We start from the raw sequence: 23736 nt of genomic DNA, 5'->3' as shown, positions 1-23736 counted from the left end.
CTCACCTCCACCTCACCTTCCCCTCACCTCCACCTCACCTCCCCCTCACCTCCACCTCACCTCCACCTCACCTCCCCCTCACCTCCACCTCACCTCCACCTCACCTCCCCTCACCTCCACCTCACCTCCCCTCACCTCCACCTCACCCTCCCCTCACCTCCACCTCACCTCCACCTCACCTTCCCCTCACCTCCCCTCACCTCCACCTCACCTCCACCTCACCTCCACCTCCCCCTCACCTCCACCTCACCTTCCCCTCACCTCCACCTCACCTTCCCCTCACCTCCACCTCACCTCCCCTCACCTCCACCTCACCTCCCCTCACCCTCCCCTCCACCTCACCTTCCCCTCCCTCATCTGGTGAGATCAAACCAAAAAACCATAAACCACGGAATAAATCTACCGTAAAGATAAAGTTTAAATTGAAATTCTCACCGATATGCAAATTAATTGAATATGCACCCCTGCAGAAAGGTAAATATCGTGTTGTTGGAGAAAATGGCTTTGATTTTCTTGTTTGTTTTCATTACTACAGTAACTGCTCAATAATAACACATCCAGCTGTTATTTTCTGTATACAGCTGGGATGATCAAATATGTTTTATATTGAAAAGGTACATAACAAGCCTTGTAGAACCTTTTCTTATGATATAGACAACACACTGAACAAATATTTGTAAAGGTTATCCAATTCTTGGAATTAATTTGGATTTCAGTGCATTGCTAAACATTTCCCTCCTACTATATAACTGTAAATGATGTCACATGTTTCTGATGTGAAGAGTTGTTAGAGGGTTTTTGCTGTTGCTTTAATTCTAATGAGACTGTACTGCTAACAAGACAGATGTAAGTTACACACGCATGCACACAGACACACCTATACATGCACACATAGACATAGACATCCTCTAAAATCAGTGTGCTTTTGCATCATCTCGATGTGTTTGGTGTTGCTGGTGCAGGAATCTGCTGGATGAAGTTCAGAAGCTTGCTCTCCACCTCTGCAGTAATCAGGTAGAACATATAACCTGTAATTCACACTCAGCATAAAACTGCTGTTAGCATCTGCTATGACTCTACAGGTTTTCCTCTGTTGACACAAGCAGGCATAACATTGAACTTTGTGTCAGCGAGAATCTGAGACCCTCGGTACAGTACCTGCTGTAAGGCAGATGCACAAATAACAGTGTATGTCTGTCTTTCTCTCCCTCTCTCACTCTCTTTCTCCCCCCAGTGGAAGCTCATCCTTCTCTTTGTGCCAGTAGATGAGCTACGTGTCTGCTCTGAGGTCAGGTAGCCGATCACAGCTGATCTCATCCTCTTCCAGAATGTACCTTGCACAGTAGAAACAGTGCGAGCTTCTCTCTGTTCCTCGGCCAATGAAGCCACGGTGGACCCAGCCATGCGGAGAGTGGAGACAGCTCTGGACGAGCTGCACAAGGTGACCACAGCCGCCTACACACTGTCTAGATGACAGTGGCTTCCGCCACTTAACGAGTCAGCTTTAGAATAACAATAATTCCCTCTCGTTCCTCCACTTACCTTCTCTCTCATTCTGTTTCTCTCTCGCTGTCTTTGTCTGTTTCTCTCCTCACCTCTCTCTTGTTCTCTCTCCTTTTCTCCCTGTCTAGATGAATCATACTCTGGTTCACGTTGTAGCTTTGGGGTGGACAAACCCGCATCTCACATGACGGGTGAGTACTTGTCTCATGAAGGAAAAACAAGTTATTGCTTCTGAATGTTCAAAAATGTATTACAGAACAGTAGCGGACTAATATGTCTGCTTTGTGTGTGTTTTTTTGTGTGTGTGTGTGTGTGTGTGTGTTTATGCTTGTAGCGAATGTGAATGTCATAACCAAGACAGGCTGGGTACAAAGACCCAGACATGGTGTGATGTTGAGAGGGCCTCTCTAATGGTACAGGTATAGAAAGACGGATCGGTGTGTCTTTATTCATTTAAAGGTTTGACCTATTATCTGCATGTTTTGCCTACCTTTACATTGTGATGCCTTCATGTCCTTGTAAATACACACATTTTGTATGTGTGTAGGAGTGTCTTGACGCTCTTCTGCAGAGACGTCTCTGATGGACTGACCGAGAAGACAAAAGTGCTATAAGCCACTGCAACATATGAGTTTGTTAGACAGTTCAGTGAGTCGCATTCAGCCAGTAAGTAAGTTATTCATTCAGTGCAGCGTTTTAAGTGATACTGTCACTGTCACAAGTTCAGATACCTTATGTCCACAAGAGACAACAATTGTCTTGCAGTACAGGTTATTAAATAATGAATGTAAAATGTCATTCTTTGTTTAAATCTAAGGTGTAGACGTGATGTTTATGCAACAAATATAAAAAACAAGAAATATCATGAGTAAGATAACAAGCTAGTAATACCAAGAAGTTTTATCATGATTTATTATATGATTATCGTGATTATACAATTTTTCTGAATTGAATTATCATGTGTCTGGCTGGTAAATATGAGATGCAGTTGATCATTGCATTGAGGTCATGGGCCCATGTTGTTGTGCTGTTGTCGTGGCACAAAAGGGACTGAAAATTCCACGTAAAACACCTCAGCGATAAAGACTGTCCTACCTGGCCAGGAGAGGAAGAGATTAGATAGATGCTGTTGCAATAGCAGAGCCAAAGACACTGATTTTAGATTAGATTACAATATTTCTGACTTGCTTAACTTAAGGCCATCTTGCTATGGACAAAATCTGACAGCATGATATGAGACAAATAAGGCATTAACCAATTATCAAAACAACCAGTTATATTTATTCATTTCAGCTATAGCCAGTGAAGTCAGAGACTGAGGTAGAGAAAGGGGTTGATTTCACCTTGCCAATTAGTGGTGAGTAAAACACGTTACTGAATTAATGAAATGTTGGTCTTCTACTGCATATTGTCGTTCATTTGGGGGTATATGTGTTGTCCCTACTGTAACCATTGTGTTTTGATTGCTTTCTTGTGTGTCATATTTTATGACCTATGTCTGTTGCAAGGTGGTGACCTGATATAGGACATTTTGAATACTTAAATACTTACTTAAATGCCCCTTTAACGACTCCTTAAGCTTCCACCTCTCACTTCTGGGTTGCGAAGTATTGTTGCTATGCCACATACCGAGTGTTCTACCCAAGCGATTGTCTCTCCGTGTTCTGACCTCTGTTCTCCTCCTAGACCTACTGTACCTTTGGATCCTTGTCTGCCTGGTTAATACGTTACTCAAGCCGTGAGGTGGAGGCAGCCGTCCATAGAGTGTGGGATTGTGTCAAGGTTCAGACAGTGGGAAGAAGCAGTGTTGAAAATGTCCAAGAGCGTGGTAGCTGGCATTATTGTTCAAATAGACAAAGTTTAGAATCAGCAAAGTTCTAACAAGATCTGGTCACTCATCCAAACTGAGTAATCGAGGATGAAGGTTCAGACATGAAACCAACAATCCAATGGTCACTATGAAGAGAATCCAGAGTTGCTTTGTGAAGATTCGAGAATCTTAAAGAAGGAAACCATCAGTGCAGCATTGTTACGACCACTACTGGTCGTTGCGTTGCTGGTGTCTGACGCTACAGGTCCAGACAGGTCTCTCCTCCAACCATGTCACTCTCCCTCTTCCTGGTTGTTGTGGATTGGCTGTTCTCTGCCCCAAGACCCACAGCGCCGCCTTAAAAGACCGACAAAGCAGCAAGACGAGGAGATCTTTCTCCATATTGGCGTTCGATTGTTAAGTTGGTTTTCTGGTTTCTTTGACTTGGAATTATTTCGTCCCTGAACTTGAGTCTGGATTTGCCCCTTTTGGTCTTGGTAGCTGATGTATATAATTTATGTGTATATGTATATAAATAGTGTGTATAAGTGTAAATATCTGTGTAAATAATCTTGCTTGTTAATTCGGCCCAGACGGTAAGAAAGGACACAACGCTCTTTTGGTTATACCGTTCTCTTTGTTTTGTCATAGGTAGTTAGGGTAGGTTATTGTCATTTACTTTAATTTCTTTAAACATGCATCAGGTTAGGTAGTCGATATTATTTTGGTTAGAGACGTTTGTTATTTTGAGCATTGGGTCGTGTCCTGGAGTTACATCCCTTGGCCATAATTTGAATAAATATCAATCATTTTCATCATATCTATCACTGTCTCTCAATACTCATTCTCTGTTAGGGCTATAAGCATAGAGTAGTCGTAACAGTATTCCACCAATCAGGCCTTTAGGGCACATTGTCCAGATGGAAGCGATTCATCACCTAAAAGCACAATAGAGCCTGCTTAAAGTTTGTCAGAAGGCTCCCGAGCAACTCTCAGACCAAGATCCTCTGGTGTAATTAAGCGAAGATCGCCATTTCCAGCCAGAGTTCCTAGTGGCATGTATAGAGTCATCACTTCATTAACACCATCCCTACAACATCAAACACTGTGGTGGTATCTCAAGCATAGTGCCAGGAAATCAGACGAGATTTTGTAAAATTCTGAACATTCTGGAGTGGTCTAGCCAGAATATGGCTAGAAAATCTTTGGAGAGTCCCAAATATAGATGCACAGGGATGCTTCTTATCCAACCCGGCTGAGCCTGAAGGATTCTGCACAGAAGAATGAGAGAGACATCCAATAGAAAGCCAAGCTTGTAGGACTGTTTCCCAGGAGATGAGGTCGTCATGATTGCCAAAGGATATTTAACTAAATAGTGAGTGAAATGTCTGAATATTTCAAATGAAAATTGCAACATTAGATTTTTTTTAATACATTTAAAAACATTGTGCTATTGTTATAGTGATGTTTTGTGTGTAGACTGATGAGAGAAATGAAGGTTCTGTAAATGTTCCTGAAAGTAACACTACTGAAATAGTGTGTTAGCTTGACTTAATGCACATCAGGTGCATCTATTCAGTGCTTCAGAAGGGAACATGGGGTCAGAGGTCTGAGATTTCAACACACGTTCAAAACACAGACAATGGAACTGGTGCAACTCAGAACAACAGCCTGGGTGTCTTGAGAGACTTTCACAGCCTGTCATGGAGGTAGATGAACACTGAACACACACATGACACAAAGTAGCACTACCAGACCTAATCTCCACAGACTAATAATGGCACATTACTCTAATTTTGTCCACAGGTGAACTGAGCAGAAAGCTTCACCCACGGAGGACAGTGAAGCGACCACACTCCAGACATTTCTCAACCCAACAGACACCACAGCAGAAGCCAAGAATGGGTCAGTGCTTGCATGTGCAGTCAGACCCAGAGGCTTTTCAAATCTCTGTCTTTTCTGAATGACTGAAGCTTGATTCTGTTAAAGTGATCCAGAAACGAAACCACCTGCAACTGATCTCAATTCTTTGTTGTTCACAATGTATGTGAACCTCAGATTGGATTCAGTTCTCTTTCTTACTACTTGTTATTCACACCACAGCTCCCGTAGAATTCCGACCCCATACGCATAACATTGATTTATGGAAATTATATTTCTTAATGCAAATAAGAAAATAGAACAAAACAAACCTAACATAAAACACCAAACCTGACAAAAAAACAAAAAACAAAACTGCCATAAAATACCAAAACAGTAAAAAAGATCATAAATATTTTCTGCTGATCCATGTAGTCCTACCTGACGCCATTTTTCTCAAGTTGTCATTAATATAAGTGAAATGCACCAAGGTGCCAGAATCTAGCAGAGCCAAATACGAACCACAAATGCACCACACTGAGACCACTCCAGGTCGGGGGCTGAGGTCGAGTCACTTTGTGGTAAATTTTGAAGCTTCAGAGTTCATTTAACATGCTCATATATGCAAATGAAACCATGGTCTGAAACATTAACATGGCCTAAGTGTGAAAATGAATAGATTAATGGATTAATGGATAGATCAATGAACGAGTTAATGAAAGAAAGGAAAATGCTTAAACAGATGGATAAATGTGGATGAATTAACGAATGCATGAATATTTAATGGATGGATAGATGGGTGCACGGATGGATGGATGGATAAGTGAGTTGTTTCTTGTGCATACTGTTGCGATACAGACTCAGTGAGACACACACACACACACACACACACACACACACACACACACACACACACAAGTGAAAAACCAACAGCACTAGCAACACATGGACAGAGCTCAATAAATCTAACTGCTGACAGTTAGACTTTTTCTATCTTACAGCGCATTGATTTCCAAAATGACTGGACTGGAAGGTCATCACTGTTTTCCCCAGCGGGAACAACCCTGGTGAAGCCAGACTTTACTCACAACACATTCCATCACTGAGTGATTGATATGGGTGACTGGTATGGGTGATGGTTGATTGACGTTCTCTCCTTGACACCGTCTAGGAGTATGACTCCGTTTTACCAGTCGCATTCATGAAGCTTTGGACATCTTGCATCAAGAGGTGAAAGAGATTTGGACAATTAAGCATGGAACATGATGTTACATAACATCATTAAAATTGTGAAATTATTATGAAATTATTAAGTATAAAATTATTTTCAAGGCTGAAATTGTTAACTACGTATGTGCTGAAATGAATGCTGTTCTTGTCTACCATGTAGCAAGTGAGGCGAAGAAGACATTAAATGAGAAGAAATAGAAGTAGTTTTGTTTCAAAGGGCAAATCGAATTTGCACTGTCAGTAATTCAAAGTGCACAGGCAAATAAATGAAATAAATGCAGCCAATATGTTTCAATGTTGCCAGCGTGAGAAGATGAGGTATAGCTGTGTGTGTGTGTGTCTGTGTCTGTGTGTGTGTGTGTGTGTGTGTGTGTGTGTGTGTGTGTGTGTGTGTGTGTGTGTCTAAAACCTTGTCTTTCTGAGTAGGTGCCCCATCAAAGTCAAAGTTAAAGTCAAATTTATTTATATAGCGCTGACCTGGTGAGTGAATACCAGAGCAGTATTGCTAGTCTTATACTAGTCAATAATAATAGTATGTGTACACCAGAGCAGTATTCCTAGTCTTATACTAGTCAATAATAATATGTGTGAACACCAGAGCAGTATTCCTAGTCTTATACTAGTCAATAATAATGTGTGTGAACACCAGAGCAGTATTCCTAGTCTTATACTAGTCAATAATAATATGTGTGAACACCAGAGCAGTATTCCTAGTCTTATACTAGTCAATAATAATGTGTGTGAACACCAGAGTCTCATACTAATCAGTTATAATGTGTGTGAATACTAGTGCAGTATTACTGCAGTAGTCTCACACGTCTAGATATATGTGGATTTGTAAAAGCCTTATCCTCAAGACACCATGGGGGGTTGAGTATGTTCAATTAGTGCAGTGGTTCCCAAAGTGGGGGGCGCGCCCCCTAGGTGGGGCGCGGAGCTATTGCAGGGGGGGCGCGGAGCTTGGAAGTAAAACGTGCACATGTGTCAATATTGGGGATGCACCGATTCCGATATTAATATCTGAAACAATTCTAGATCGGGTATCGGGGACAATGTGACCGATCCATAAAAACAGATCTATTCAGTCTAATTCTATGCTTGTATTGCTTGCTTTTCTGAGTTAGTTCAACCTTAAATATCCACTCTGTCCCGGATAGAAGTGAACCTGGACAGTTAACAGGCGAGTGAAACACGAAGCACACAGAGGAGAGGTCAATCACTGACTTGTACTCCCGCTGGTGCTATTCCACTTAGTCCGTTTATTTGCCGGTTGACCAAATTAAACCTGGGTTACAGCACTACTTGACTGTTCATACATGAACTGGTGAGTTGTCCAAAGCTCATTGAATGCGTTACTTACAGAAATGAAATAAAGATAAAATAAAGAGCAGTGGTCTGAGTCAACAATATTCCATACGCGCACTCAACTCGCTTCCTTAAAGAGACAGTACACATATTTCTGGCCGTTACATGCTTTGTGCTCTGCGTGATGTCTGCGCTTGCAAACTAGCCGCATATGAATTGCTGTTTCTCTTATTTCATCTCCTTATTTATTTTAAATTATATTTAGAATTCTTGAACCATTTAAAAGGTTTCTTACAGTTTATTTTTTTCATGTTTGACCAAAGTTGTGAACCTATTGTTTTTGTAAGTTTCAGGTTCTTTGGTATTATTTATTTTACATTCAGTGTTATATTCATAATTGCACTGACTGAACAAATGCAAGTTGTGTTGTTTTTACATGTTTTTGTGTGTGTTTAAGTGTGCTATACTGGTGCAGAGTTTTCAATAAACTTGTGGGTCATTCCAGGATTTTGGTACATTTCAGGGGTGGTAACTTCTGAAAATTTGATCTTCAATTTGATCATTTTAAATCATATATTTATAATCTACAGGTTATAAACTATCAAAAAGTTTGATTCGTCAACCTCAGATATGGAAGAAGTATTTTCTTTATTAGATTGGTGTGCAGTAAATTGGTATGCAGTAACAGGGTTGCGACTAACAGGGTTGCAAATTTAGGCTAAGTTGTGGTCTACCCCAGGAACAGATGCTCACTGTAAAATTTAGCTATGTATACATGATCAAGGACAAATATGGTTATATAAGTATATAAAGTAAATTTTGACTCTACTCAATATGGGGGGGGGGCGCAAAAATATTCTCATCTACTAAAGGGGGGCACGGCAGAAAAAGTTTGGGAACCACTGAATTAGTGTCACTCATTCTGTTATAGTCATTGGAGTAACAGTAGATGTGCTAGATGATAGTGGTCTTGTAACTGTATGCTGTTGTCGTAGGAGTAACCGTAGTAGTGCTAAATGTAACATTTCAGTGTTTTTTGTGTATCTATGTGTCTGTGTATGGTGAACCATTCAGCAGGCATTAATGGACATCATCAAGGTATTTACAGCCATGTTTGCAAAATGTAACGCTTCTAGTGCAGCTGCTAAATATAGCATTGTTGTTGTTGCTTTCTTGTTTAATGATCATCGTGTGTCTTAACTTGAATGTGCGGTGCACTGTAAATTTAATGGTTGTTGGACACAATCATTCATCTGCCTGCTTTTATTTTAAGTCATGGTTTAGGGGGAAATTTTAATGAATGCAAATTAACTGAAATGTCAAGCTGTCAAGGCATGTCTGGTGTCTGTACTTTGCGTCTTTAATTTTGATCTGGGATAACAGAACTAATAGGTTGTGGAACCTGATTACCACCCTGTGATTACCTACACATGACACGTCCTTTTTGCATGGAGGCAGGATGTTCTAAAACACTTAACATGAAAAAAGCAAAACTGCAAAGTCACACCAAACCACTCTCACACTTTTAGAAAGTTTTAGAAAGGTGCGTTACCCAGTTGGCTTATAAGTTGGTTCCAGTGAGGAGGAGAATGCTAAATGCCATTTCTTGATGAATGCTTTGTGACTAGAGTAAACATTATGACCAGCAGTGAATGTAGAATTTAGTCATTGTTGTGGTGCATTCAGCCATGCTAAGATGCTAATTTAGCCATTGTAGTAGTGCATTCAGCCATACTAAGATGCTAATTTATGCTAAGGCTTGAAGAACATCCTGTTGCTGCCTTTTGTTAATTCCAAAAACAGAATGATCTGTTATTGTATGCTACAGTCAAACTGTATAATTATTATTAACTCATTACATGGATGAAAATAACTGTCTCCCTCTCTCTGTCTCACACACACACACACACACTAGGATGGAAGGTCTGACCACTCCTTCTTTGCTGCTGCAGACTGTTTTCATCTCAGTCGGCGATCTCAGGTTATTATGGCCTGTGCTCTCTGGAACAAGCCCAGGAGGACAGTGTGGCCTCCGTGTTCACACACTAGAGCTGCATGTACTGACACTGACCTCATCATTGTAAGATACATTCATAATGAGCATGCAACAAATTCACTTACAGAAATCCATTATAGTTTCTTTTATATTCTTTAACATTTTTGTATTATTTCTAACATTAGATTTTTCTGACATGTGTCCGTCTTCCAATCAGCTGGAGTCTGTGGGTACTAAAACAACCTCCATAAATCTTATGCCCCAGTAACTTAAGTGTGAACGTAATCAAATATTATTTCTCAATGACACTGTTGTAACTGTCTGAAAATGGAAATCATAAAGTGAAATTCATGAGGTTCTTTTTTCATTTTTCTGTCCAGAATGCCCCTTTTTTGGCAACCATACAGGAACAGCAAATATAAAGTTTCATCTGCACCTATCAATTCCCATAACATTCATACAGCCACAACACCCACAGCCATATCCGTAACTCCTCAGTCTAACCCAGAAACACCCCTAACATCTACGACCACGCCTACAACTCCTCAATCTAGCCTAGAAGCATCCTTAACACCCACAGCTACGTCCACAACTTCTCAGTCTAACCCAGCAACACCCATGACAGTCATACCTATAGCTTTTCACCCAAGCTCCATAACAACCACGTCATCTCCACGCACAAGTTCTCCATCAGTCCTGGTAAGCTGCCTTATCCTCTAGCTGTTATTCTTCAAACTATTTAAGTTTCAATATTTCATATTCAATATTCAACCTCAAATAACGACTGATGTCTTTATTGGATGGTGTGTATCATTTGTTCGTTACAGCCATAATTGGGTTTTTTGCTTCATGTTTTATGCAGAATTGGGGCAGTGACTTCTCATGCACACTCACAGAACCCTCGGCCACCCCACCTACCTCAGGTGAGAGGGAGAGGAGGGAGAGATGTTCAGACCATGTGTAAACCAGTGAGGACAAGAAGCATGACTCAAATCTTCTGTGGTGTTCCGAGGACGAGTCTTAGAGCCACTACCACACAGAAGGACCGAACCAAACAGGGAGCAAATACGCATGTGGCATTTTAAATATGCAAATTCAACAAGTGGTTAGTTATGCAAATGACAGATGATACCTTATCTGTTTGTTTTTCTTTTTTATTTGCATTTTGTGTCTTCGATGGCTAAACGTCAGGAAATGCTCTTTAAAGTAAAGTGTCTTCACTTTAATTGAATGAAACTTTTTGCATTCTTGGCTTTTTGTTTCATGTGGTCTTGTTCCCTTTAGAGAGCCCTTATATGAAGGCAATGAAAAGGGGTCTAATTCTGGTCTAATTTTAGATTTTTGATCTAGGGAAACTACTCTGTCATTTTGTTGTTAGCTTATGTAACAGGGTTAAAATATATATAATAATATAGTGAGTTTCACCAAAATGGCTTCATTATTATAAAACGGTTCATAATGGTTCTGGGAAGCTTTTCTCTTCTCGCTCTGACGTCACTGCAGACTGTGTCCCTTTGCTGTTACCGTACCTCCATCAGACGAGTGAGAGCTCTGGGATGGACGGTGTGTAGCTGCTGCAGTTTCTCATTAATATATTATATAATTTAGTTAATACCTAGCTAAAAGCCCTAAAACACTTTTCGAATACATTTTATAAACATATTGTCCCTTTTTAGTGAGTAAATTTGATTAACAAAACTAAAAGTTGAGAAAGTTAACTTTGCTATATTGTCGACGCACGTGCTCCAGTTACCTGAGCCGTGTTTGATGGCTTCGTCGGCAAAGGTTGATTAAACGTATAATTTCTGATATTTTTATTACCCAGCTTGTGATGTCTGCAGCCGTCTTATGCAAGAGAAGATAAACGCATGATAAAATCTGTTTCAGGTGTGTTAGTTTGTCAATTTTCCCTCCACAATTGTGTAAGTGTATTGTGTGTGTTACAACATGTTCATTTTGCGTGCATTGAGAAAATGCTTTTCATCTGTAATTTCGGTGTTTTTAGTAAGAACAATCTATACGATCACGTGTGTTTTGTACAGTTATATGGCATAAATTAGCAGACGAGTGAGAGCTCTGGGATGGACGCTTGTGATGTCTGCAGCCGTCTTATGCAAGAGAAGATAAACGCATGATAAAATCTGTTTCAGAATAAACAGTGGAAAGCAAGCCCCTGTGTCCGACTGCTTCAGTGACCGAACAGTGGTCGTTACATTGGTGCCGTCGACTCCGTGATTCTTGGTCAGCTTGATGCAGATCGCCGCGTAGTTGCTGCGGAGTTTCAGCGAGGGCGGACTACAGGGATCCAGAGCACGAGGACAGCGTGGCCACACCCCCTTCAGTGCCGCGGAACTCTTTGCCATACGTTTCAATGCAATAGTCAGGTACAAGGGACTGCCAGTCATTGTTAAAGTGTGCATTTTTTTTTTCTTTTTTTTTTTTCTCGCTCGCATTGATTGTGAAAGTGCTAATCCCTACCTTTACTGAAATAAGTTGAAAAATATGGCAAGTAATTTTCTTAATGCCACTGATGCGGATGATCATTTCTTCACTTTTGGGAGGGGTAGAGGGTTTATGTCTATGCACAAATCACCTAGGTTAAGAGACAAATGTTTGGGTGCTTCCCAAGTGTTAACTAACAGTAATGGTGATTCAGGGCTGGGTCAGGATCAGGTTGATTCCATTGCGGAGCAGTTTGCTCAGAGTGGGCCAAGTCACTCTACACCTCTTACTGATTTGAATCCAGTACGACAGCTGAGTGAAATGATTAGTCAGGTGGGTGCTCAGATTGGTGATGCTATTGTAGAGAAACTAGCCTTACAGGGTTCAGTCAATTTTAATGCAAGTCAAGGCAATGTACAGAGAGACAGACTTTGTTCATCTGGTTGTAATGACGCTCCATGTATTAATGTTAGTGTCAGCCCTAATCGAGAGCCTGTAATTTTCAGGGGTGATGACTCAGATAAATGCTCAGTTACAGAGTGGATTGACATGATGAAGTCCTATGTCAAAAGACGGAATTACGCAGTGTCTGAACAGTCAGATGAAATATTGTGTAGGTTGATGGGTAGGGCTAGAGATGTAGTCCGAATAGGATTGAGAAGTGACCCCACACTTAATGCCAAAGAAAGTCCAGACGCAATATATAACATACTGCTGCACCATTTTAGTAGGACCTCATCGTGCCTGCCACTTGCAGACTTTTACTCCACATTGCCAAGGCACAAAGAAAATCCTGTTGATTACTGGATACGTGTCAACAAAGCAGCAGACCTCGCTGACGAAGGCCTTCGTCGCCAAGGCAGATGCATGGAAAACATACCAGAGGAGGTAACCAGAATGTTTGTTAAGTACTGCCCAGACCCTGAGTTGGCTTATGTGTTCAAATGCAAGCCAATTCACGAGTGGAGTGCAAAGCAGATTCAGGAGAGAATTGATGAGTATCAGTGTGAGAAGCGATCTGTGACGGGTGGTCCGGGTGCTACACGTTTACAACACTGTGCTGTCGCTTGTGTGGAAGACAGCGATCTGAGTCCTAATGGAAAAACAGCATCCAAGTGTAGCAGTACTGTCCCTAACACTGGTGAGCCTACTGTTGTGATGTCCCAACAACATACTAGTCAGAGTGATGATATGCTAAACCGCATGATGACAATACTCGAACAGGTTTTGGAAAAAGTCCAGAAAAAGAGTGCAGAGCCCTCTAGGCAGCGTGAGGACAGGAGAAGAAGCTGGCGTAACATCACAGCATGCAGTGTGTGTGGTGAGAATGACCATAGTACTAAGTCCCACTGTCTGTCAGAGAAGTTGTGTTTTGGTTGTTACTCTCCAGGTCACACTAAAAGCTCGTGTACGACCAAAACAACCCAAAAGAGCAGTTTGCAGGGAAACTAGCGGACCTGTGTATGGAGGGAGGATGCTCAGGTCAGATAGACTCCCAATATGACCCTGATGTTAGAGATGCATCAGTTTCACCTAACTGTGTTGAAGCTCAAGATTCAGGCATTGTTGTATATCAGAACATACAGAAAATCAGGAGCAGTGACAGCCTGTTTTATACTTCAGTGATAGTCGAGAACAAAGTGTCTCTCAATGCTATGCTAGACAGCGGATCCATGGCGTGTACACTCAGTGATGCAGCAGAACTGAAACTTATTGAAGCTGGAGCTGTGAATGGAGCAAGCCGATCTGACACTGATGTTGTACTCATTGGTTGTGGTGGTAGCCGTGTGAAGCCAAAGTCCATAACAGAGCTCAACATGGAGATTTATGGCTGCAAGATTTCTGTTCCTGCTCTAGTAGTCGAAGACCAATCGGATGACCTAATTATTGGCACTAATGTTCTCAAGCATATTCTCAGCAAGCTGAAACAAGATAGTCAGTACTGGAAGGTCATTTCTACTCCTACCTCAAATTGTTCTGATTCTGAGCAGTTCTTGTCTCTTCTTGCTGGTTTCAATCGCTGGACCAGTGGTGATGCTCCTGACAAAGTTGGTACAGCAAAATGCAACACAGCTGTTACTTTAGATGCTGGTTCTGAATATCTGTTATGGGCTAAACTACCTGGACAAACTGTGGTTTCACCAGGGAGTACTGTTATTGTAGAACCCACATCTTCACGTGCTGCTCCCAGAGGGTTAATGGTTGCACGTATAGTGACACCTTTATGGGGGGATAGATGGATTCCATTGAAAGTACTGAATGCTTCTTCCAGTCCTATTACTGTAAAAAGGAATGCCAAGCTTGCTGACGTCTTCACCTGCCTTGCTCTTGAGGACATGGAGGGTCCAGAGTCACTGTCTTGCAAGGTCCAGATTACTGACCATGGTCAGACTGTTCCTGAAGGCCATGATATTCCCAGATCTTGTGAGATCATCTCATCAGATGTGAGGGAAAGACTGAACAATGTGGGCCTGAGTGATCTTGATTTGGAGTCATGTGACATCTCAGAAACATGGAAAGGCAAACTAGCAGACCTGGTTCTCAAGTATGAGGATGTTTTCTCTCGCCACCATCTTGACTGTGGTGAGGCTAAAGGGTTTGTCCACAGAATCCACCTAGTGGACAATAAGCCATTTCGACTTCCATTTCGAAGAGTGCCTCCTGCTGAGTATCAGAAGCTAAAAAGTGTCCTGGATGAGATGGAAGAGAGAGAAATAATCAGAAAGTCTACCAGCGAGTATGCCTCTCCACTTGTTCTTGTTTGGAAAAAGAACGGTGACTTAAGAGTGTGCACTGACTTCCGATGGTTAAACAAACGGACACTGAAAGATGCGCATCCACTGCCTCATCAGGCTGATTGTCTAGCCGCACTTGGAGGAAATTCATTTTTCAGTACGATGGATTTGACATCGGGCTTTTATAATATGCCTCTACATGAAGATGACAGAAAATATTCTGCATTTACTACACCGATGGGGTTATATGAGTATACAAGGCTCCCGCAGGGCCTTTCAAACAGCCCTGGAAGCTTCATGAGAATGATGACAAGCATATTTGGTGACCAGAACTTCCTCAGTCTCTTGTGTTACCTTGACGATCTTTTAATTTTTGCTCCCACAGAAGCACTAGCATTAGAACGTTTGGAGCTGGTTTTCAGTCGCCTGCGTCTACACAATCTAAAATTGGCACCCAAAAAGTGCTGGTTCCTCAGGCGATCAGTAAAGTTTCTGGGACACATTGTGGATGAATCAGGAGTATCTACAGACACAAGCAAGGTAGACGCTATCAGCCAAATGTGCGTAAAAGACCTAATGGAGCAGGATGGCATCACTCCCTCCCCATCTCGTATTAGATCATTTCTAGGTATGGTTAATTTCTACCAACACTACATACCAAGCTATTCTGCCACTGCTAAGCCTCTGTTTGAATTGGTAGCAGGTCAGAAGCTAAAACGTAAAGGTAGACCATGTGCAAAAGTCCGCTACCAGTGCCGGAAATTGACTCCAAGTGATTGGACATCGGCTCATAAGCAGGCATTCGATGCACTAAAGCTTTCCTTACTGAACTGTGTTGTGTTAGCACACCCTGATTTCACTAGACCCTTCATTCTATCCACAGACGCGTCACTGGATGGCTTGGGAGCTGTTCTCTCGCAACTTCAGGAGGGACAAAGTAGGGCTAGACCCATTGCTTTTGCAAGCAAATCACTCACACGAGCTCAAAAAAAGTACCCTGCACATAGGCTTGAGTTTCTTGCGTTGAAGTGGGCAGTGTGCGACAAATTTAGCCACTGGTTGAAAGGTCATGCATTCACAGTGTGGACGGACAACAACCCACTTACCCACATCATGACTAAACCGAAGCTTGACTCATGTGAACAGAGATGGGTAGCAAAGTTGGCATCATATGAGTTCGATATTAAGTATATTCCTGGCCCTAGAAATGTTGTTGCGGATGCCCTCAGTCGCAAGCCATTTGTAAAACTGACCATTGGCCAGAGGATCTTAAAAGACCCATATGATAAACTGCTCAGAGAAACGGTCCCAATGTCTAACAATTCAGTGCAGGAAGCTTTCAGATGTTCAAGTTGCCCTGATGATAATGATGATGCCACTTATCTGGCTAGGGAGACATGTGCACCAAAGTGTCATGAGAAACATTCGCTTTCTAAAGAGGTAGTTTCTGCTATTCTGGAGACACACAGTGAATGGGAATCTGGAGCTAGAATACGTGCTACAGATGTGCTGGATCACTTGCCCCAGATGATTTCATCTGATGTTGATGTCATTCCTTACTCGGAAAGAGAGCTACGAGATGCCCAACGGTCGGATCCCACCTTGTCTAGAGTGTTGCTCTATGTTGACAGAGGCCGGAGACCATCCAGGCGGGAAAAAGTCAGAGAATCTGTGATGGTCCTGAGGTATCTAAAACACTGGGAGAAATTGGTCACTAGCAGTGGCATTTTGTATAGAGTATGCAAGGATCAAATCTCCAAGAAGAGACGACACCAATTAATCGTCCCAGACTCTTTCAAACAAGAGGTTCTTAAAGGTGTCCATGATTGTGCGGGACATCAGGGACAATTTAGGACCTTAGCACTAGCTCGACAGAGGTTCTTTTGGCCCCATATTGATAGAGATGTGCGTGAATACGTCAGGCACTGTCCTAGGTGTGTCATTGGAAAATCTAGTGAACCTAATGGTAGAGCCCCATTGGAGAGCATCAGAACGACGTCACCTCTCGAACTTGTGTGCATTGATTTCTGGTGTGCAGAAGACAGCAACAATAAGTCTGTTGATGTGCTTGTGGTCACGGACCATTTTACCAGACTATCACATGCTTTTCCATGTAAAGATCAATCAGCGAAGCAGGTAGCTAAGCAGTTATGGGACAAATTCTTCTGTGTATATGGATTCCCAGAACGAATTCATTCAGACCAAGGAGCGTCATTTGAGAGTCAGCTAATTAGTGAGTTGTTGAAGGTCGCTGGAGTCAGAAAGTCTCATACCACCCCATACCACCCTATGGGTAATGGCAGCGTTGAGCGCTTTAATAGAACTCTGGGAAATATGATTCGCGCCCTTACTCCTGATGCCAAGAAAAACTGGCCAAAACAGCTGCAAACGTTGACGTTCGTGTACAACTGCACAGTGCACGAGACAACAGGATACCCACCTTTCTTCTTGATGTTTGGCAGAGTCCCGCGTCTTCCCATTGATTTAATGTTCAAAAACATCTTGAAAGACCCTGAGATCAGCAGTTATGATTCTTATGTCAAATCACTGTCTAAAGACCTTGAGGATGCTATGTTGATCGCTCAACAGCATGCGGATAAAGAACATCATCGTCAACAGCTAAACTACAATCGTCATGTGAAGGGATCACAGATCACTGTTGGTGACAGAGTTCTGGTTGCAAACAAGAGAGAACGAGGGAAGCGTAAAACTGCAGATAGGTGGGAATCCACAGTCTACACTGTCGTCAGTGTTAATGAATCAACCCACACATTCAGGATTCATAACCCTGTAACAGGTCAAGACAGAGTTGTTCACCGTAACTTGCTGATGCTTGCAAATTTTCTGCCGTTGATTATGGACACAGTTTCGGATGCCTCCTTTGTTGAATCACAATCAGCATCATCACATGGTCTCACTGATGTGGATGAATGTCTGCCTGGACATTCCGCTGAAGACACGTGCACAAGAGTTCAATGCTGGGTATCTGGTTTACCTTGTAGTGAGGATAGTGTGAGCAATATCGCAAATATTGAAGCTCTATCTACAAAATCCCCAGATCTGAGTCAGCCACAGAGCGAACAGACTATTTCCTCAGAAAACACAGATCAGCTCAGTCATGATGCCGGATCTGAATCGGCCAGGTGTAGTAACCATGGCCTTGCACACACTGGTAAACCTCAGACAAATACTGTTAGTTCAAGTTCAGGACATGAGGTCAGGTCGCGTGTGGGTCGATTAGTTAAGCCAGTTAATCGCTTGATCAGTAATATGTCACAGAAGGTAGCTGACAGAGACAGTTACAGAGCGATTGATAAGTTCACCAAGTCAGTTTTCCAAGTGTTCAAATGAGTTAGTCCTAAATGAGAGCTTTTAGTTCACAATCGTGGGTACATTTTCTTTTCTTTTCTCTGATGATTCCATATTGATTGGTTGGTACAATACACCACATTTTTTTCTTTTGTTATAGCTGAGTAGTAGAGTGTAACTCTTTGTGGGACAAGGTCTTTGTGGGATGTAGGCTGCATCCTGCTTCCAGAAAATGGTTGAGAATTTGGCGCCATTCTCTTCCCTTTTTTCATCCCTGTTGGGATACTCTTTTGAGTTGGAGGACTGTGAGTCACCTGTGTCCAATGTGAATATATATTTATTTTTATTTTTTTTTATGTTGGTGTAACTTTTGTACCTGTAGTAACCCAAGGAATATGTGCTCATTTTGGTAAAATTCAGTGGGGGAGGGTGTAACAGGGTTAAAATATATATAATAATATAGTGAGTTTCACCAAAATGGCTTCATTATTATAAAACGGTTCATAATGGTTCTGGGAAGCTTTTCTCTTCTCGCTCTGACGTCACTGCAGACTGTGTCCCTTTGCTGTTACCGTACCTCCATCAGACGAGTGAGAGCTCTGGGATGGACGGTGTGTAGCTGCTGCAGTTTCTCATTAATATATTATATAATTTAGTTAATACCTAGCTAAAAGCCCTAAAACACTTTTCGAATACATTTTATAAACATATTGTCCCTTTTTAGTGAGTAAATTTGATTAACAAAACTAAAAGTTGAGAAAGTTAACTTTGCTATATTGTCGACGCACGTGCTCCAGTTACCTGAGCCGTGTTTGATGGCTTCGTCGGCAAAGGTTGATTAAACGTATAATTTCTGATATTTTTATTACCCAGCTTGTGATGTCTGCAGCCGTCTTATGCAAGAGAAGATAAACGCATGATAAAATCTGTTTCAGGTGTGTTAGTTTGTCAATTTTCCCTCCACAATTGTGTAAGTGTATTGTGTGTGTTACAACATGTTCATTTTGCGTGCATTGAGAAAATGCTTTTCATCTGTAATTTCGGTGTTTTTAGTAAGAACAATCTATACGATCACGTGTGTTTTGTACAGTTATATGGCATAAATTAGCAGACGAGTGAGAGCTCTGGGATGGACGCTTGTGATGTCTGCAGCCGTCTTATGCAAGAGAAGATAAACGCATGATAAAATCTGTTTCAGAATAAACAGTGGAAAGCAAGCCCCTGTGTCCGACTGCTTCAGTGACCGAACAGTGGTCGTTACACTTAACGCACCATAAGTAGGCCACTTTCAGTTTCATGCAAGTATTTTTGTTGTTTTGTTGTTGTTGTTGTTGTCTTTTTTTTTAGACCATCTCTTTCTTATTACACAGGCTGTGGCCAGGTGACATTGAAGTGGTGCTTCTCTGGGACACTCAATCACTGTAAGTGTATATGTCCCTGTGTGTAAGTGTGTGTGGGGGGGGCAAGGAAAAGCGTTTGTCGCCACACTCATGGCGTTCAGGCCGGGTTTGGAGCAAAAACCCCAAAACATCATGCAGCTGCCCAACGAGGAGAGAGGTGTGTCCAGGAGGCGAGGCTCTGAGGCTGTGTCCCATATCACACTCTGGTTGCTTCTATTCAGTGCACTCCACATTCCAACACTAATACGGAGCCTTTATGAGGTCATAAAGGGCGTTGTGTTCGGAGCAAAAGCTCAAAGCAGGGAGCAGAGCTTCCCAGTGCACTGAATAAGGCAGATTGATCTTAGAGTCTGAACAAAAAATCCAATATATATGGTCACTGGGACTGAGAACTACTACCTTATTGTATTTCCTTGTTCGCTTCAACATAGTCCCTACCTTTAGCACTTTAAAATGTCTTCACTGTTCCATAAAATCTACAGCCTACCTTTAGTCTCTGAAAGTATGTGTTTTACTCTCTACAATCTACTTCATACCCTTGGTGCTGGTAAATGTATATCTGTGTTTGTACATACAGTGATGCTACAGTATTTGGAACCATACAGTATGTCTTCAATAGTCAGGCAATTATGCTTGGCAATCAGAAAATCACAGAAAGTTTTATTTAGCTTTCCCCATTTGTAATGCAAGACGCACACTGACAAATTCACTCTGAGCCCCAGAGTGGTCACCTCCTCTTCCTCGTCTTCCTCGTTCGTCGTTTGCTGAGTTCTCCAGCCCCTTGCTCCAGCCCCGTGGCCCAGACGTCCGTGACCTCACTCAGAGGTGTTCATGCTCCTTGCTCTCGCCGTGCTTCTAATGATTCATGGGATTTGATTTACAGCATTGGTGGGGATGAGGCCCTTGAGACAGTCACCACAATGCCAAGTAAGAACAATCATTATCTTTTTTCTTTTAGAACTCTTCAGCATACAGCATCTAGACCTAATATGGGTTATGTGGTACTTCTCAGTGAAATATGTATTTGTTGGTATGCAGACATTCTGAAGTAGTTTAATCCAAATGTCTTTGGCTTCTCACGAGGACGCAGCACAAGACCCAATGGTTTCAATATGGCCGTAAATGGAGCCATAGCAAGGAGAAACAGACACACACACACACACACACACACACACACACACACACAGACCTCTGAGCCCACACACAAACCTATAAATGCCCACTCGTAGCTTATCTGTTTCATCTCATTTGGCAGTGGAAAACCTGATTGACTCAGTGAAGATCAGCACAGTAAGGATTGACCTTTTATTATTTCACATTTATTGACTGTGATTTAGTTGAAACTAAATAAATTAGGCAAATACACAGTGGATGGATTTATATACTCTAAATGGCCACTTTATTATGGACACCCATCTAGTAGCATATTGACCTCCTTTGACCTTCTTTGCAGTTCATTGTATAATCCATTGTAGAATAGATTCCACTAGGGCTTGAAATCATTCTGCAGGAATCTTGGCCCATGCAGTAGGATAGCTTCTCACAAGCCGCCCCAGACCAGATGGAGGAATGGACATGTTCTGAACCCAGAGATGTTCTGTCGGATTAAGATGTGGGGACTGAAGGCCAAGGACAGAAGGAAAACTCAGCGTCATGTTAGAACCAGTCATGACTACAGGACCCATGTGGTATGGTGCACTTTCTCTTCTCTCACTCTCTATTTGTGTGTGTGTGTGGGGGGGGGTCTGTGTTTATGTAGGTGGGTGCTGGTAAACATAGTTGAGATTTTACAGATTGAGAATCTTCGGATGATTAAATCGGACATCCTTGGGTTCCCCTTACTGCAGAAGTAAAAATCAAGCACCCGCACTGAGCAGCTTCACGTCAGGGAAACTCCATGTTCTTCTATGTTTGAACGTGTTCCTCTGTTAGCTATGTGAGCTTGCAGAAATAAACCCAGTGTCAAGGACCCTCATAATGCAAATTGGTTCCATTGAGACATCTCCCCACATATTTAAGACACATTATCACATGACTGGAAAATATGAAAAGTAATGTCTCGTATTTTACAGTAGTGAGCCCTGTGTTAAAGTAATGTCTCGTATTTTACAGTAGTGAGCCCTGTGTTAAAGAAATGACTCATGAAATGGTAGTGAAGTCTGTGTAGCAGTAGTGACTGCCGTGTTACAGTCCTGAGCCCTGTGCAACAGTGTTGTGTTTTGTGTACTAGTACTGACTTCTACATAATGGTCCTGTTGCTCTGGCAGAGACGGAGAGGCTGGTGTAGTCAGCTCACCACAACCGCCGTGACGACTTCTCCATAGTCATGCAAGCCTTCTTCCAAAACACCATCGTTGCTATGGGAACGGTGACAGATTCGCAGCAATGCCTCCCCATCACCAGCAAAGTTACTTTCGACTTGTAATTATATCCCCTGACACTTTACACACACAGCTTTGCATTAATCTGGGGATCCACACACACAGCCGCATGCACTAGTGTGCACTAGTGTGCACTGTTGCTCTCGTGCAGGACATGAAGCCCGAGCTGAGGGTCTTCTTTGTAGACTGTTTCCCCTTCACTGAGTGTGGTCATGCAACTTTATTTGTATGGTACTTTCTTAAACATGTTTTACGAAGTACTTTACAGAAAATATAGAATACACAGATGTATTAAGACCTTGTCCCTCTCCTCTGTGACTCCTCTCCCTTTGACGTGTTGTGTGTGTGTGTGTGTGTGTGTGTGTGTGTGTGTGTGTGTGTGTGTGTGTGTCCATCTGTGTGCTTGTCTTGCTCTATCATTATGGGTTGCCTTGTGCCGTGTGGTTGATGTTGCCTTGTGCCATTGTCTGTGTGTGTGTGTGTGTGTGTGTGTGTGTGTGTGTGTGTGTGTGCCTTGTCCTGCATTGCTCTGCTTATGTTCGATTTGCTGATAAACATGTTTTATATTGTTTTATATATTAAGACTTAAGACTGAAGGTCATTTAAATAATACAATAAAAATGTATAAAAGATACATTAGAGAATGAAGACCATTTAAACACTGCCCTTCATTGTGTGTGTGTGTGTGTGTGTGTGTGTGTGTGTGTGTGTGTGTACCTACAAAATAGGAAGTTCTTTACTTTCTTCTTGAACATATTGAAATTGCATAAGGGCCTCAGATCGACTGTAAGAGAGTTCCAGAGTTACTGAACAGACCTATTAGAACATAGACATAGACCAGCTTTGGGAAGCACAGTATGTACTCCTCTTTCTTAGTTCTGTTTGTCCTGTCTCTTTTCTTTGTGTCCAGGACTATCCCTTCATCTTCACCCTGGCTAACACCCCAGACACACACCACTCACCCCCGACAGCTGCCAGGATTCCGTGTCCTCATGGCTGCCGTGGTAGCTGTCGCCGGGGCGATGGTCGGCCCAGGCATCACTAGGCTCCTCCTCCACTGCAGGGAGCAGAGAAAGAGAAGGAATCTGAAAATGAGCTCCGTGGAGATGAGAGAGACTTTATTTTGAGTTGCCTTTTTTACAGCACGTACACACATGTATATGATCCTCCTACACACCGGAGAAGACTGTGTTCTTTCATACATTAGTTTTAAAACAAAGAGAGCTACAATTTTGCACACATCTAACCCTGATACAGTATGGTTAAGGCTTTCTGATATAGCTGGAATTTACCATTTCTGCAACATATTACTTGAATTGGAACAAAAACAACAATAAAGGATTATCTTTGATATAATGAAAGAATATCAGTTTTTTAAAGAAAGCCACTGTGTTTCTGCTCATCTGAACTTATTCACGTAAATTAAACTTCCTCATAATTGTATATACATATACTCTTAGTACTATATCATACTATTTTGCCCAAAGCAGTGCTGGTAACACATCTCTCAATACACCACTGTTTTGGTAAAGTCACGCAAAGGTTTAGGTCAAACCAGGGGCGCAGATGGCACTGGGGACGGGGGGGACATGTCCCCTCCAGATTTATATTGACCCCATCCAAAATCTAGCATCTACAAGCATAAACGTATATATTGTACAGCTTGGTCCCCCTCACTTCAGAATTTCCATCTGCGCCGATTTGCCGATGGGTCAAACAACAGTCTGAACCGCAACATCAGAATTAATACATGTTCTGTTCGATC

The 23736-nt window shown here is 42.1% G+C and overlaps 3 long non-coding RNA genes across 21 annotated transcripts; all 3 read left to right on the top strand.

Annotated features, from left to right (window-relative positions):
- The first annotated feature begins 949 nt into the window (after nt 1-949).
- Nucleotides 950-4078, top strand: LOC143493575 (uncharacterized). 2 transcript variants are annotated; one of them, XR_013125524.1, is made up of 7 exons: nt 950-1014; nt 1235-1441; nt 1632-1694; nt 1838-1922; nt 2051-2169; nt 2797-2860; nt 3190-4078. It is a non-coding gene; the product is annotated as an uncharacterized LOC143493575 (long non-coding RNA). The 2 variants fall into 2 exon arrangements; XR_013125523.1 differs by having other exon boundaries at nt 1838-2169.
- Nucleotides 4079-7626: 3548 nt separating this feature from the next.
- Nucleotides 7627-10387, top strand: LOC143493549 (uncharacterized). The gene is made up of 4 exons (XR_013125496.1): nt 7627-7727; nt 8783-8806; nt 9624-9689; nt 10085-10387. It is a non-coding gene; the product is annotated as an uncharacterized LOC143493549 (long non-coding RNA).
- A 708-nt stretch (nt 10388-11095) lies between these two features.
- LOC143493560 (uncharacterized) lies at nt 11096-23350 on the top strand. Of its 18 annotated transcripts, XR_013125506.1 has the most exons (10): nt 11096-11267; nt 11530-11591; nt 11747-12088; nt 15765-19467; nt 19561-19611; nt 20474-20517; nt 20846-20880; nt 21101-21278; nt 21858-22011; nt 22882-23350. It is a non-coding gene; the product is annotated as an uncharacterized LOC143493560 (long non-coding RNA). The 18 variants fall into 18 exon arrangements; XR_013125500.1 differs by having other exon boundaries at nt 11530-12088; XR_013125503.1 differs by having other exon boundaries at nt 11096-11591.
- Nucleotides 23351-23736: the final 386 nt, after the last annotated feature.

Source organism: Brachyhypopomus gauderio, unplaced genomic scaffold (assembly GCF_052324685.1).
Source record: "Brachyhypopomus gauderio isolate BG-103 unplaced genomic scaffold, BGAUD_0.2 sc89, whole genome shotgun sequence".
Classification (NCBI taxonomy): Eukaryota; Metazoa; Chordata; class Actinopteri; order Gymnotiformes; family Hypopomidae; genus Brachyhypopomus; species Brachyhypopomus gauderio.
This window is presented reverse-complemented; position numbering and strand designations above follow the sequence as displayed.